The sequence below is a fragment of the Stegodyphus dumicola genome, chromosome X2 (assembly GCF_044657685.1).
Source record: "Stegodyphus dumicola isolate Sdum_Otavi_A_Nest chromosome X2, ASM4465768v1".
Lineage (NCBI taxonomy): Eukaryota > Metazoa > Arthropoda > Arachnida > Araneae > Eresidae > Stegodyphus > Stegodyphus dumicola.
This window is the reverse complement of record NC_140781.1, coordinates 72,515,264-72,532,368: the sequence shown is the minus strand read 5'-3', so window position 1 is coordinate 72,532,368 and position 17,105 is coordinate 72,515,264. Positions and strand designations below refer to the sequence as shown.

Sequence of the window (17,105 nt, the reverse complement as noted above, 5' to 3'; positions counted from 1 at the left end):
TGATTTTATACGCATCGGCGTATATTTTCATTCTTTTTTTTTACACTTTGACTTTTTCTTCACATACGTTTCGCTATTCTAAAACTGGAAAGAAAGTATTCCGCTAAGACTTTTAAAAAATGTTATCTCTCTATATATATATATTATTTTGTACGAATCGGGAGTCTTGAAGTAATATTTTCAAAATTTGCCCATGAGTGAGGGAATTCTGAAATTGTAATCGGGGAATTAGTTCCTCACCAGATATGCTGTTGACACATTTGATTTATAACCAAGAAGCTTAAATGTCATCGTTCAAAGATATTGTCTTCATGGTGTACAAACTCAAATGTTGCTGCGGTGCTTTAAAAGAATTTAAACTTTGTTTATTACTTATATTTTAAAGATTAAAATTCTTTAAACATTTTTATAAGAACTACTTACTAAATTATTTAAGTTTCGAATTTAAAAATCAACTGCGTTGGAAATAAAGTCACCTTATTCAGTATCAATGACCTGAGATATGTAAAGAGTTACTGAATATTTTTAGTATGCATCAAATTTACCAGATTTACACTTTTTATATTGTCTTTGATATATGTTAAATTTCATTTTGTAAATATTGCTTTATTTTTTCCACAGTGCAAATAAATCGTATATTATATATATATCGACATTTCTTGTTCTAATGATATACGTGACATTGGTGTTTCATTAATGCTTAAACCTGGTAAATCGTATGTAATATTTATTGATATTCTCAGGCTACATCGTATCCTTGTCTTTCTTTACAGGAGTTTAGCCTTTTTTTTCTTGATACGAAAATCTGTTAACTATAAAAATTATGCATTATCGTTAGCGAAATATCTTGATTATGAATGAAGCTTACTCATGACTAAGTGTTAGCAATAAAGACGGAGTTACAAATCGGAATATTTTACATTAGGAAACTAAATGACTACTGCAGTTAGAATTCTGAAACTTCAATTTTTAATCTGTGGGCTGAAAAGTTTTAGCTTAAACTTTTAAATATGTGAGTGTTGACATCCAGGTTGCCTAAATGTACATTTGAAAGAGACTTAGGCAATAATATTTCAACAGTTTTTCTTTTTTTGGATGAATTACAACGGGCTGTAAAATCGAATCACGACATTTTTAGTTAATTTAATTTGATCGCTGATGTGATCTCATGTTTTAAAATATATTAAATTCTTTGGTTCTTAGATCATCAAAGTCATGAGCAACTAATATGTGTAGTCGTTGAAACAAAAGTATTATGTTTCAATTTGATGTTTTTGAGTATTTTCCCAACTTTGATAAACTTTCTAGTGCTTGGGCCAATGTTATTATTTTTTATCTGATTTAAATTAAACTGAAGTGAATCATAGAGGCTAGAGATTTTTAATTTTAGACCATTTCATTGATGTATTTACGTATTTTTAATAATTTCAAAGGCCTTAAAATTGCCTAATATTGAATTGAATGAGTTTATTATATGTTATTCAGTGCTTTGAAAAAAAAATCTAAATTTGATTTATAAAAATTCAGGTATTAATTTTATATAATTATTCTGTTTTTTTTTACCTCTATTCATTTCAGTCAGAAGTGATTAAAATGGATAAAACTGCCATGCAAAGCCAAAATAAACAAAATTAAGTTTATGCTGAAAGCAAGAATGAAAATTGGCCTTTAAATTCTATAGAATTTAATTAATAAAATTTATTTCTTTATTTCACAGTTTCCATATACACAGGAATCAGTGAAATGAAGTTAACTGACCTTGAAGATCTAACATCCTATTTAATAGCCTATTAGATGTACAAAAAACTTAATATAATGTCTCATTATTTCTTATTACTGAAGTTTTACGTTGAAATCTCTGTTGTATTTTTTCCTACATGCGACATAACAGTTTTCTTGCATGTTATTGTATATATTTCTGTCAGAGCAGTAAAATTCCAAATTAATTTTTGAGTTTTGCTTGTATAACAAGTTTCTGACTCAGTAGTAAGCTTTAGAATATCGATACTCTGTTATGTCCCTTTATTTTGATCATAGACCGCCAGTGATCAAGTTAAGAAGATAAGTGAGCAATAGTATTTCGATTTTGGTTTTGTCTATAAGTAACGTCAATACAGCCAGTTTTCAACAGAAAGTCCTCCACGAAGGCATATTTATCTTAGATTGATAGCCCTCGCTTGATTTACAGTAGCTGAACTATTTCATAGCTTGACTATTTACATTTGAATGACTGGATTATTTGCATAAACACATTTCGACCGTTCATCTGAGACACTGGAACCGTGATTATACAGATGTTACGTAAAAACATGCATCAATGTAGTTTATTAATCATCATTTGCAAATTAAGATTTATAGCTCTGTAAAACTGTTTATTCCCCCCCCCCACAATACACGAGACGGTCTTTTAAACTACCATGCGCTATTGTCTTTTACTTAAACTACTATCATTAAATTCCGTTCACATTATCTAGTACATAACCTTTATATAAGAGGAAAAGTTGAGATATCAGAATAAAACAATAAGCTGTAAATAGTTCCTTAGGATGCATGTCTAAGCAAATGAAACGAAATAAAGCTAAGCTAAGGATAAGTAAAAAGAGGTTAATAAAATAAGGATTTATAATTTTTCCTTATTTCAATATGTAGATATAGTAAAATAAGAATCTTCTTATTTAGAAATACGAAGAGAAAATTTTGTTAATCTATGTACAAAACATCATGAGGAATCAATAGATCTTTTCCCCTCCAACTGAAACATTCTCTGAAAGTTGTAATTTAGTTATGCTGTGCAAGCAAAGCTGGGTGTATCTTAAAAGTATACAGCTAAGTAAAATTTTAAACGAACATCATCCTCTCTTTTTATAGCACTGTTATTTATGTATTTATCCTTCAAACAAGTAGGTAACTATTACCTTTCTAGGTACTATTCGGTTTTGAGGGCCGTAAAATATCATTAAGCTATTGTTGATGCCACTGCTGCCAAAAATAATTGCGGCAACCCTAACGCAAGAAAGGAAGTATAATAGAAAATAACTATTTAAGATTGATGTTTTAATTTAGATGAAAAATTAATTTCATATAATACTCTTTTATTATTATAATTTATATAAAAAAAAGGCTAAACATGACTGAATGGAAGCATAAGAATAAATAACTATTTCAGATCATTATTATAATATAAAAATTGCTAAATATAACTGAATGGATGCCTGCATCGCTATTTTGCTACCGAGTTATCGCTAAAGCATAATTTCATCTCGTTGGTTGTTCAAACATAATTTTCTATAATGAATGATGCCTTTTCTTTGAAAAAATTCTCGGTAAAGTGCAGAATCACCCACTTATTTGTTTGCCGCTTTTTACAAGGGTAAAAACAATTGAATTTTTTTGTCAATTTTCTTTTACTTTATAACTGAAAATAGGTCGATGTGTACATAGATAAAGTCAAGCGTGTGCGCAGTGTCATTTTTGTGAAATTCTGGGAGTTTTTTTAAGTGAAAATAGTTCGATATGTACATGGATACCGAGTATGTGCAATTCTCAAAAATGCGTCAAGCAGTGGGTGATTCTGCACTTTACACAAAATTCTATTGCAGACTTTTCGTCATGGGCAATTCCCAAATTGTTAAATCCATAGGATATCAAAAAAGGATTTAAAATCAAACAAGGATTTAAAAATTAAACTAGTATTTCAATGGCGTCTTAAGAAAGATAGAACTATATAAACTTACGCAATCTGAAATCAGCGCGTACGCTAGATTTGGTGCGCTGTTAAATGGGCGCGTTTGCTAGATTTGGCGCTTTTGCGCATACATTTTCGCTGCAATTTTATTACGGTCCTCAAAACGGAATAGTACCTTTTTCTAAAACTAATTAAAAAATTAGGATCGATTTCCTCTTCAATAAATTTTCTAAAATTTTTAACCCTTCTTAGGATTAAATTACGGCTGTTATTTTCAAACTAAATTTAAAGTATCTGAAATTCTTTCTAAAAGGTTTAATCTTGTAACCGCTTACCCGCGGAATTCAGTTATGATTAAAAAATTAAAAATTTTTTCCTATTCCATTACTAACAGCTAACTACTTATTAAAATAAAGATGTTCAGTTGAAAAGAGAACTCCTTTATGAAATATACCTTGGAAACAGCAGAGAAATTTTGTATGTATGATGCATGCTTAAAGGAATGGTCCACTTTTAAATTGAACACCTCATGTAACTACCGGAAGTACGGAAACATTTTACGTCTTTTATTTCGAAAAACATACATATATAGCTTGTACATAATTTTTAGCGATAAATTAATGTATACTGCATATTCATGTACCTAATCGCTAGATATCGCTAAGATTTTTAGTTTAATTTCTTTAACGTTTGAATCCACAAATTTAAAGCAAAGAACTATCCCCAAAGGGCTAAATTTAAATTATAAGTGGCAACCTTTTAAAGTGAGACAAGTTGTTTTAAAAGTTAAGTTTCAGATGTAATTAAAATAAATGAATTATTATAAAAAATGTAAAAAATAATTAATTAAAAAAATTTTTACGTGCACCCCAGATGGGAATATTGACGAGTAAACAGTTAAGATTAAGGGCTTCCCGCGTCACTGATGTGTGTCTTCTTTCTTGGATAAGGTAATTAAAGTTTCAAGCGATGTAAGCTGATACCCTTCCTAGTAACAAGGGGAAAAAACATAAAGTTTCTTGCTGACTGAAACTGTCGGGTAAAAAAAACCAAATAATAATAGTATGCAAAATAAAAGACTGAGGTTTATCTTATACTTTTTCTTCTAATAATTTTGAAACTTTCAAACTAATTGTTTTCTTAACGAAATAGCTGTACTAATTTAAAAAAAGTGTTTTAGAATATGCGTCCAAGATGTTATGTTTAAAAGGTCGCAGACTCTAAAATATTTAAGAAGGCTTTTACTGCTAAAATTCCCAGCTTTTTTGAAATTTCCTTCTGATCATATTTCACTAAATCTTTAAAAACGTTAAAAGTAAAATAGCAGTAGCAACTCAGTACTTTAGTTGATTCACCAGTTAGAGTAGGTTTAAGAAAGCAGATTATTTGTATTTTGCGAATAACGCCTAAAATGCATCCCAAATTAAACAAGAAAATAAAACCTTTGGGGTTTGGATATAAAACGGATTAATTTTTACCGTTTACTTACCTTAAATACATCACAGATATTTCCCATTATTTTAGTATTCTGTTGAAACTCGGGCAGCTGAATCATTGCTTGGAAAGTCGCCTAAAATTTGAGGACCATTTTAAATAAATAGCTGCGTGACACAACGTATGGCTTACGTTCTGCTTTCAGCTCTGAAATCATACGAATCCAAGTTTAATTAACTCCAAGTTCCATTTAATGCTCTAAATGTGTGTACAAATGAATTTTCAGTACCAAGTAATCCTGTGTAAATCCAGATTTTGCAATGCTTTGTTTTGATAATAAGATGGGTTTGCTATTATTCTTGTGATTTCTTTACTTCCCCAAGGAAACTTAATTTTTCATTCAACGTTAATTTTATTTGTATGATAGCTTTCCATTATTGCTGAACAGAATAAGCAGAATGTAGTCTATAGATATATATTATATGTGTAAGATAATAAAAATATATAAATCAGCTTCGTAATTTAATTTCTTAATAGCCTTTTAATTCCTATTCCTCATTTTTAATTTGGGTAATTTCTCTCTATATTCTAAAAATAGTAGTAACGTTTCTGTACTGCGCATTTTCTAAATCAGTCTATATCACATGGCTTGCATAAAGTTCATGACGTAGTTGATTCGGAACTCGACCTCAAAATTTTGAGAACTGAAACTTTTGTAACCAAAACCTTGTCTTGGTGAGCTTTCATACTAGATAATTGCGCACTTACCTTGCCTCTGCTCCTGTAATTTCGCTGTAGTCTCTTCCTATCGCAACAGTATCAAAAATGTAAATGTTCTTGAATAGGCACGGTTAGAGTGCCAAGTAAATTGTGGCTACAAATGTCAATTTAAATAAAAATGGAATGTAATCCGCCTCGACTGCCAAGTTTTCTCTTCGATATAGATCGCACTGTTTATTTAAAAAATTCAAAAAAGTAATGAATTTGATTAATATACATATTAAAAAGGCTAAAATGAATTCATGGCGGTTCATGTGTGTTGGAAACGAAGGTTAGAAAAATGGTTTTCTGAATATGGTTCGTGTGCAGTCATGAGTTAGGCCTGCTGCTCGCGCTAAAAAAATGTATCTTTTTTTTCCTTAATTTTAAAGTTAGGAGGTAAATAATTTCTTTCCAAAGGTATTTTCATTGTGCTATCTCTTTTGAGACTTCAGAGACCCTAAACTCCAGATTATTGTTAAAAGCAACAACTTACATTACTGTAAAATTTCTGATTAAAAGAGTTTACATTTCATTTTACATTTTATTCTTTATTTTTTAAGGAAATTATTGGCGAAAATGCATAAATTATTTCTACAGACATTTTAGAATGAAATTATATATTTATTAGTATTTCATGAACAAATCGTAACAATTTTCAGCGAAGGATAATGTAAAGCAATAAAAATAGGATATTTAAACAAGCCTGAGCAATTTTTAATATAAATGTGCTTCCTTAACAGACTAAAAATGCTACAGAACATATCTTTGGAAACTTGGCTGATGAATTATTTTCATGGTAATAAAAAGGCAGACACTGCTAACGGGTAGCAAGCTGTATATAAACAATTTAAGAATCACTGATCTAAAAGGATTTTTATAGCAGTGTTTTCAAATGTTTAACAAACGAACTGAGCAGATTTGTAGGTTTGGTTTGGTTTGGTTTATTAGATTACGGCAAAGCATTCGAGGGCTATCTGCCTTAAGGGAGGGATGCCTTCGTGGAGGACTTTTTAAGGTAAACTGGCTCGTATACACGTTACACATGGGGAAAACCACGAAAACACCCATGCAGCCAGCCCGTTCGCGGCAGATTTGTAGATTAAGCATATATATTTACAAGTTTTCAACTAAAACATTGCCTCCAGTAAAGAACTTTTATAGTTAAAAATAGAAATATATTTAATTCTGCAACTCCCCCCCCCCCAAATAAAAATAACGTTTTCGCGTTTTTTTCTGTGCTAAAATCGGACCCTTTAACTATTTGATCTTTGGGAAAATAAGTTTTTTACGTCTTTTGGTCAAGCTAAAAATTCATTATTTCAAAGGAAAATCGTACTGTCCGAAAATAAAAAGACTAAAATGAAAGTTAAGTAAAATATATCTGCTTCGACGTTGGTTCCTAACTAGGAGAAGGCACGTCGCGTCTTAGTCCGTTAGAGAGAAATCTTTTATATATTGCAAAAGTTACTTAGTCCATTAGTGAGAAAACGTAACGAGCTCTGCTGTGATTGAATGTTTTTGGCTTCCATCTGCTGGTCAGAAGATGCCGTGTCAGAATCCCCTTTGGGATGACTTCCTAAGGCTTAGCGATTGGGAGACGTTTCTTAGCGAATCGGCCAAGATTAGTGAAACAAATAAAGTTCTGTCAGATCAGGAATCGTTTGAAAATTTGAATTTGTTACATTAGTGTAGATTCTACTTTATCGGAACTGTTTGGGGTAACACGTTCTGTCAAATAATTCACGGTAACTATTTCTGCTAATCAGAAATAAATAATAAATGTTGAATAAAATGTTGAAGGTATTCGTAATGAATAATAATAGTAAATAGCTACAAACTGCGTACTTTCGCCCTTTCACCTGCCTGCTGACAGTGTGTCACTCAGCCTCTGCTAGCTATTCCCCATTATTAAAAATGTAATTGCATATCTAAATTTATGGGGTGCGTTTAACGCCCCTATTCTTCAATCAGTTCTGAAGATATGTGGTAAGAAATTCGTTATCCAAAAATAAATGATGTTTAAATATCAAGCTGGTAGTGCTTCTTCTAAAATTCCAACGGATCATTCCACTATGACGCAATTTCCAATCATCTACGCAGCAGTATTTTCGACCATGAGTAGAACGTGAACTGTTTTTATCTCCCGTCGAAAGTCCAGCATTACATATATATGTACTGTAAATAATGTATAAATATTTGATTAATGTATATATATTTGTAGTATTGGATAGCACTTTTCCGACGAATAGTAGTGAATAACTATTTATATACGAATATCTACTGACCATAATATGGTCGATATGTCTAGAAAGAGAAAATTTTTTAAAATAAATTCTTATTTGTTATACAGCTGTATCTTCTCGGTCAAAATAAATGTTTAAAAATAAACCTTGAATTTTGCTTTAACAAAAAAGAAGTTGTGATAATATAAATGTATAAAACAAATGGCACAAAAATCTTTCGCACAAAAGCAGTATTCTTTCATCAGCAAATATTAAACAATAGAGAAGGCCCACTAGGCAGCCGACTGGTAAAGTCGCTGAATTCTAGTAAGTTCGACTCGGGTTTGATTTCAGGCAAAGAGGTTGGCTGCTTGAGCGATTTTGTGGTTTTCCCTGTGAGTAACGTTGATATGAACCAGTTTCCCTTAGAAAGCCCTCTAGGAAGGCATCTTTTCCGTTAGGCTGTTATCCCTCGTGTGCTTTCCTGTAATCCAATAAATCAAATTGTTAAACATAAGCGAAATGTAAAATATTCTACTTCTGGTTGATGCAAAAATCTTATTCATTAGATTCTGCAGTATTAAATTTTAGGTTATTTATCTATAAGTCGTAGAAGGGGTTTAGATATAACTCTTCAAAATGTTTTTGCTAAATTGGCAAATGCTGTTAAAACCTAACTAGATATTGCTAAAATGGACAGAACTCTCATAATGTCGGTTAATATGGTATTAGGAACTTTCAACATAACGTTATATGCGCTAATAGTATAGCTATTCAGCTAATAGTAGAGAAAGAAAAATATTACTTAACGATCGTCAAGAGCATCAAAGGAATGTCAAGGTAAGCGTTTGAAAATTCCATACAGATGCAGAATGTTTAACAGAGAAAAGTGAATTCGATAAAAGAAACTGTAGAGTATTCCGTTTAAACTCATTAAATGGCCAAGTTGCTAGAAAGAAGTCTCACGTACGTAGGGTGAAAAAAAAAAAAAAATGTAGGATTTGGCCGAAGACACAAAAAACAGAACTCCAGTTTCTAGGCAAGTGGAATGTGGTGTGATGAAAATAAATTTAATAACTGAGACTCTTTACTGAACACAAAATACCTTAGAGAAAGGCGAATACAAAAGACGGAAGAAAGAATTCAGTTCCATTTGTTAAAAAGGGCAAAATATCTATTTTAGAGTGAGATTGAAAGACAGGGCAGGGTGTTGGAATCCTGCGGATTACGTAGGGCTATAGATAAAACTGTCTGTTTAAGTATTTTGAACAGAAATTGAAAACCGAGAAAAATAAACTGAGAATGGCAGGCAGCACACATTTCAACACGGTATTGATTCAATTACAATATTAAATTATTTATTCATTTACAATATTTATTACAGTTATATAGGGACTGGACAAAAATGTCGCCAAAACATTTGACAACTTGGCGATATCTCGCCAAATTTATGTGATAGCCCATTTACTTAATGTTGAAATAGACTTGCCTCTCTGTTCTTATTTTTCCGGCAAGCTTCGCTTCTCTAGATTTTTTATGTTATATTATATAGAAAATACAACAATTTCACATATAATTTGCACTAAAATAATTATCTGAGTAGAAATTTCGTAACATTAATTTTCATTATCAAACTGACTCTAGTAGGTTTTGAAGTCTCGGTGTTTTACAAAAGCAGTGTCATAAAATACATATAAAGAAGGTGTTAGAACTATTTTCGGGTTAATAATTTTTAAAGGATAATGTTCGATCTGATGTTTTAAATGTTCGATCTGATAGCCTTTTTCCTGGACTGTGAGTTTGTATCGTGTTTTCCATGATAGAGATGTTTCCATAAAATTTCCAGGGTTATTGATTTCCATTCCTTTTCCACTACTTTCCAGAATCTATCAGCCGGGTGAGTTTGCGTTTAGAAAGAGCTCTTTTCAGGAGACCAAAGGCACAATACTCCATACGTAAAACGTCAGGGGACTTCGGAGGAATACGTTAAGAAGTATATATAAAATGCCTGTATCAGTCTTCATTTTTTCAAAGAATGCAGTGGTGCTTTACAAGTATCACTTGTTGCTTTGCGTTGATGAAGTTTCACTCTTTGAGAGTCATTAGGGTAAAGAAATGGAATTTCGTCTCTAAATATCAGACATAAAACTTCCTCTTGATAATTCGTTGAGATGTTTTTAGCACTTTTTTTCCTACTCTTCTTACTTTTAATTTCACATTGTAAGAAACTCCCGCGACAATAAGAAAATCCCTTGCTGAAACTTTCGATAGAACCAGGTTTGTACACTTTTTTTTCTCTTCATTTTCAATAATAAATACATTTTTTGTTGTTGCAGTCATTTAGTTAAACCCATTGTTCATCAAAGGTTGCAATGTATTTTCATTTCTCTCGTGCTAAATAGTTTTCAAACAAGGTTCTACAATAACAAAAAAAGTTGAGGCACATGCCTCAGCAAAATTTGGCGAACATTTCGTTTCAGCTCTTTCAAGTTGTAAATCCTGGATCATTATTGTTTTCATTGTTACTACAGATGTATTTAAAGACTTTGCAATTGATTTCTGCGTCGGCAGATTTTTCTCTTGTTACCAATGATTTATCTTTATTATTATATACCTTTTTAGGGTATTCGTTAGGAATCTTCTTTCCATGTAGAAGTAATGATTGCCGGTTTTCCCCTTTCCGATTAATAATGTTACTTATTGTGCACTTAAAAAATGTAATACCATATATTTCATAACGTTTTGAATAATGGGAGTAGAAATTTTCTTCTTCGGAAAGGGCAGAATTATATCCTTCAATCCACAGCTTGCTTACACGCGACATTTTAGAAGAAGAATAAATTTAAAAGTAGCAGATAATTATTGCGTTATTACTAGCATAGTGTTGACTGTTATTAGATACTTATGCTATTTAAATGCATCAATTAGTATGATTTTGTATTATCAATTAAGCAATTAGTGTCATTTGATGAGTATGCCAAATTGTATCATTCATTAAGCTTATATTTGTTTTGTTAATTACTATCTAATTAGTACTGGTTGACGTTAATTTAATTCTCAATGCGGTGATAATTAGTATCAATTTCTATCATTCTGTATCATTTATATGTGCACCATAAATGGCTGCATGGATGCTTTCGTGATTTTCCGCATGCATATCGTGTATGCAGTGTCTTCTGGATGCACACGTGAAAAAGCGGGCGCAGCCCACGCAAAAAAGCTGAACACTGGTATTTAGGTCCAACTTACGAGTCCCGGCGAGCAGGCAGGCTACAAGTGTGTTTTCGTGATTTTACGCATGTCTATCGTGTATGGAGTATCTTCTGGAAGAGTACATGAATAAAGCGGGCACAGCCCGCGCAAAACTGCTGAAAACTGGTAGTTCGGTCCAACTTTCGAATCCCGTGGAACGGGCTGGCTATATAGGCGCAATTAAACGTGGGAACACACGAAAAATGAAAAGCGGGCTTCAGCCCGCTAGTGTTTTAACTGAAATCCGTCAGAAAATTTCTTAAAATCTTATTTTAATAATTCGTAAATCGATATTACTAATCTGAGTTAATACTTTTCTCCGATGTTAATGTTTTACTTATTATTGTCTAGGTTCCTTTTTCGAAATATATAAAGGTGGTCAACAGTCTTAATTCTGCTTCTCCACAAATTATATTCAAATATATGTTCGTTCATAAAAGTTTTTTATATTTTGTTTGATATGTTTTAAAAAGTTATTTTCAGATAATTGGTTTTTTTTAATGTTTTGTTGCGTGTACTTATGTGAAAGATCACGTATGTATGAAAACTGAAAAGATTACATCCGATTTTAAAAAATAAAACACTGTTTGAATGAAAACTTAGTATTTTGGGTCAAACGGAAATGAAACTAATTCTAAGCACTCAACACACGAGCCCCAGCTTGGACGTACAAGCCACAATTTTTGTTGGATGACAAGAAATTACTCCATGTTTACTTACACACGTATTTTAGAGTAATTTGCTTTTTAAATGTTACTGTGTAGCCAACCAAGAAAATTTTCGTTTCCTTATTTCCGACAAGATTACTTTCGTTTACTTTCCAGTGTATCTATCAAATTGTTTAAACTATTACATCAGGGAAAAACGATTTTTCTTTTAGAGATCGAATGAATTTTAACGCACTCTCATCTCATTTTTCGCAGAAAACATACGTGAGCAGAAACTGTGTTACTAAATGTGCTAGTCTATGTTTTAACCAAGAGGAATGTAATTCTCTATGCACGTCTCTTGATTATTTACTTAAATGTACCTGAGCCACATTCACATTTTTCACATGTGCTGCACTACGTCGTATACTTTACACCACTTCTGTTAAATGTCTAGATGATTTGTAGTTCCAACGTTATTCTTTTTCTTATTCTTCGCAAAAGAAGCAACGACAAATCGACGAATCCATTACATGTCCAATAGATAAATTTTCGAATGAACCTCAGATAAATGAATCTTTCGGATTATCAAAGATTCGCAATGCAATCGAATTCGGTTCTTATTTCTTCATGTAGTTCTCGCTGATGTGGTTAGTAAGTTTTTTTAGACGGTTTATATACATTTCTCTGTATGGTATTGATTAGAGTGATTGACGCAGTTTTCAGGGAGAAACGTTTGTGCGCAAAATTAAATTTTACGCATTTTTTCATCGAGGCATTCTTTTGGAATCTTATGGTATAATTTTAGGCTATTCTAAGTGAGAGTTATATATGCAAAATATTCTTCTAACAATTTTCGTTTCTGAAATCGGTTGATTTATAAGGTATTTCTCCCACTTCCCTAGCGTGCCTTCGTGGTGTAACGGTAGCACGCTGGGCCGGTATTCCAGAGGTCCGTGGTTCGATTCCTGGCGAAGGCGGTTGCATATTTTTCATTTTTTCTGCTTCCAATTAACCTAATAACTCTACAATTGGCGCCCGAACTAAAAGGGTCGTGGATGATGATTCTCCGTACCCAGGATTTTACAACTAGGTCCCCTAAAACCTTAGTCGCCCTTTAAGAAGGGGAGTATATAAGGTATTTCTCCTACTTCCCTAGCGTGCCTTCGTGGTGTAACGGTAGCACGCTGGGCCGGTATTCCAGAGGTCCGTGGTTCGATTCCCGGCGAAGGCGGTTGCATATTTTTCATCTCTCCGACTTCCAAAAATCCTAATCTCTCTACAGATTGATGTTATACGTTATGCATCTTATCGACCAGTTCTACACTATTACAATTAAATGTTAGCGAATGCCACTAACTACATCAAAAGTTTAATTGAAAATTCACTCTTGTACCAGTTCAAATAATTTCTTTTTCGTTGAGGAAGCTAAAAGCATAATTTAATAAATCTGATGTGGATATAAAGTTATCTTGCGTAAATTCAAAACTTCCACATTATCCTCTGGAAAAGAAACGAAGAATGTGGACATTATATAGTCTAATTCAAATGTAACATTCACTCAGAACACAAGAATATTCAGCTGTCTGGCCTGCAATCTTAACCATCAAAGTCCGAGCAGAAACGTTACTGATGGTTCGACTCTGTTTCAAGCTCTGTTTCGACTCTGTTTCGAAAGGATTGACTGCATGGGAGATTTTGTGGTTTTCCCGAATGTGTAACGTGAATGCGAGCCAGGTTTCTAGCCCTCTATGAAGGTCTCCCTCCTCTTAAGCAGATAGTCCTCGTGTGTTTTGCTGCAATCTAAATAATTCTGTCCAGTCCTAATCTGAAGTCTAAAAACAAATATTTCAGGTCATATCTTTATTATCTAACTTTTGAATAAGTTTCATCTTACCCAGGTTTAAAGAAAAGTTTGCACCGATAAGGAATGTACGCTAACCTTGAATTGTCAGTATTTAAAAAAAAAGTATGATTTTTTTCCCTCTAAAAATAATGATATAAAAATTAGCTGCTGAAATGTCAAGGTATCTATAGGTATTTATCAGCTAATTTTAATTGGCATCATTCTTTCTAAATGTGCATACTTAACTTGTTTTCCTAAACCGATCTGAAGTGCAAGGGTGGCAGACCTTCCTTGCGAATTCTACCAATTTCAAAAGTTTTGTGGAGGTTTCCTTTTACGTAACATATACCTATAGTTATTTGAGTGAAAAAAATCATTAAAGGAAAGTTAAAATTGACATAGAAATCGTTTACAACTCGGATGTTATTTGGTTACTAAATAATTTCAAGTTCCATATAATATATACACACATGGCTACTTTTTTGTTATAGCGGCCCCCAACCATATGTGACGATTTTTGATTTGCACCAAGATCTCACCTGTAATTTCGTCAAGCTCTTGAAGCGCGAAATAAGAATAAACAACCCAATACATAATAATAACAATAAAATACTCACATGTCATGGCCTAAGAATCCTTATCTTTATTGATAAATTTGATTTTATCGCATGTAATTGTTCCAGTTAACTGCAGCACTTTCGCACATATAAAGCTGTTTGTGTTACACCATTTGATGGAAGCCAACTAACTGCCCAAGAATACCTAAATCTAATAGCAGTTGTAAAAACAGCATTTAGACAAAAGCGGCGCGAACAGAAACACAAAGCCATTAGACCTTTCTTTATCATTTATAATATCTTGTTATATATACATATATACAGCTGTCCTATTATAAGGTGGACCAACCTTCTGGGAATCATACTGCCTCATAAACCGATACGCGGTCCCCCTTTTCGTTCCTACATTAGGATGTATTCTACTGCAAAGCAGCGCCATCTACATTCTCTGTTTTCAATAGCAGTGACGAACGATATTCTGGAACCACTGAACCAATTTCCAACACGTAGGCTTTTTTTTTTTTTTTTTTTTTCTCCCAATTTTTAACATTGCACCTCCAAATGGTAACATAAAGTTTCCTGTTGTGGCCATTTTCGTATACTTGTAGACTCGCATACTCATAAAAGACGTCTTTCTTGAAATAAAAAGTGGCACCTACTTCCATACATTTTAAATTAACGAATACTAACGTCTCATTCACAAAAAAAAAATAAAAACAATGAGTATATTTTTAAATAATCAATGCGAATTCGGAAACCTCATCAAAAAATGCATAATGTAAGAACACGCGGCGAGAACAAAACTGTAACACGGTGCTAATACACGATTACAAGGCGAGGTATAAGAACACGCAGCCAGATTGTGGCGGGATATCCCTGTTGACTGGCGATTCATTCTTGGAGCCCGCTATAACAAAGAATTACCCACATATGCATACACATAAATAAGGATGCTTGTGTCGATGCACACGTTTGTATTGAAAAATAAGATACCAGCGGCAGTAGTATTGATTTAATTTGTCATTTCTGAGTCGTTAAATCTTACTAACATACAGATATACATATGTAAAAATAGAAAATATATCATATTATTTCATCTGAATGTTAATAAATCGTAACTTTAAGAAATAAATAATTCCCGAGTAATTATTTTCAATTTCTGTGCTTTCCAGGTCAAGAAATTCGAAAAAGTCAGAAGTACACGAAAAGATGCATTTACAGTAAATAATTTATTTTACCACTTAAAACATAATTTAAAAATCTGTACCAAAAGCTATAATTGAAATAAATAAAAATTTCGTAAAACTGGAAAAATAATTAGATAATTTTCCATACATATTACCCCAGTTCAAAATACTAGCAGGTAAACAGCACAGTAGTGTTAAATTTTAGAGAGCTATTTAATCAAATGGCGATTTATTTTTATGTAAAGCTGGAAGGACACACGCACTGAGTCCCTGAATATTTAACTATGGTTGCCTTTTAGTAAATTGTTTACCCTGCCCTGGTAGATGAAAAAAATGTGCGTGAGGAATTGGTGTTTCAGCTTATAATGAAGATAAAAATTTGATAGCCAAAGCCAAGTTTAATTGGAGTTAATGGAAAGCTAAATTACATGCCCTGTGAAAAGTTACTTCGTGAACTGTTGGTTCCTTGCGAAGTGTAGTTAAACGGTTGCAAGGAAAGCATCAAAATATTAGCAAGTTCTAATTTAAAACCAGTTACTTGTGAGAAAATCGAAAAGAAAGCGAAATTCAGATTTCAAAAGCGTATAAATTACACAGGGTGTTTCAGTACAGCGTTGACAAACTTTCAGGAGAGATACAGTACACCTAGACGATGGAAAATCACATGAGAATGCATGGTCGGAAACGCTTTCCTGGCGCGGTAGTCAAAAGTCAAGAAAGGGAGGACATAAACGGGGTGAGAAAACCATGTTTATTATTCGGAGTACAACAAAAAACAAAGAATAAACAACATTAAGGGACAACAATCATCATCAAAAATGTATTCGAAATTACAACCCGGACCGTGATGCAGGAACCGCGCGTCATGCATCCATTCGTTATGCAGAGTATAGCGTTGACATATACTCACGTATACTGATACACCCTATATATTATGCATCATGTTAAAAACCATAGTCGTGTAACTGTTGAAAACTAACCGTCTATAGGCAATCGGCACAATATTTCATATTATTACCCACAGATAAGCTTGAAATCCAACAGCCAGAAAGTAACGTAATGTATTCCGGCTTCTCATGAATATGGTAATTCTCGAAACTGGTATTTTCAGAACACACCTGAAACTACCAGTTTTGAAATTAGGGATTAGGTAACTCTGAAAAATACGTTGCTTTACGTTGACAAAATCAATTATCGTGTTATGTAATAGCTATTAATAAAATGAAACACATCTTAAAATAGCTCTCATTCTCTTATCGATCCATTCTTCTATCCACAAAGCTACTAATGCTTGTGCATCATAATTACCAGAAAATTGTTAGCATTAGGTTTGTAGTAACAGCTTGTTGAAAAACCTCGCTAGCTGTTAGAAAGTTTTGTTTCTACTCTGAATCTGAACTGCAACATTTATATCAAAATATTTCGATTCCGACCAGAAATTTCAGCATGTCTAAATCATATCTAGTAATTACACTATGTCCAAATATTTCATTTGCTTTCTGAAAGTGATTCA

The 17,105-nt window shown here is 32.7% G+C and overlaps 1 protein-coding gene across 1 annotated transcript in view; it reads left to right on the top strand.

Annotated features, from left to right (window-relative positions):
- LOC118198020 (small conductance calcium-activated potassium channel protein 2-like) overlaps nucleotides 1-17,105 on the top strand; it is a 415,420-nt gene that overhangs the window by 12,235 nt on the left and 386,080 nt on the right. The gene's annotated exons all lie outside the window — the stretch shown is intronic.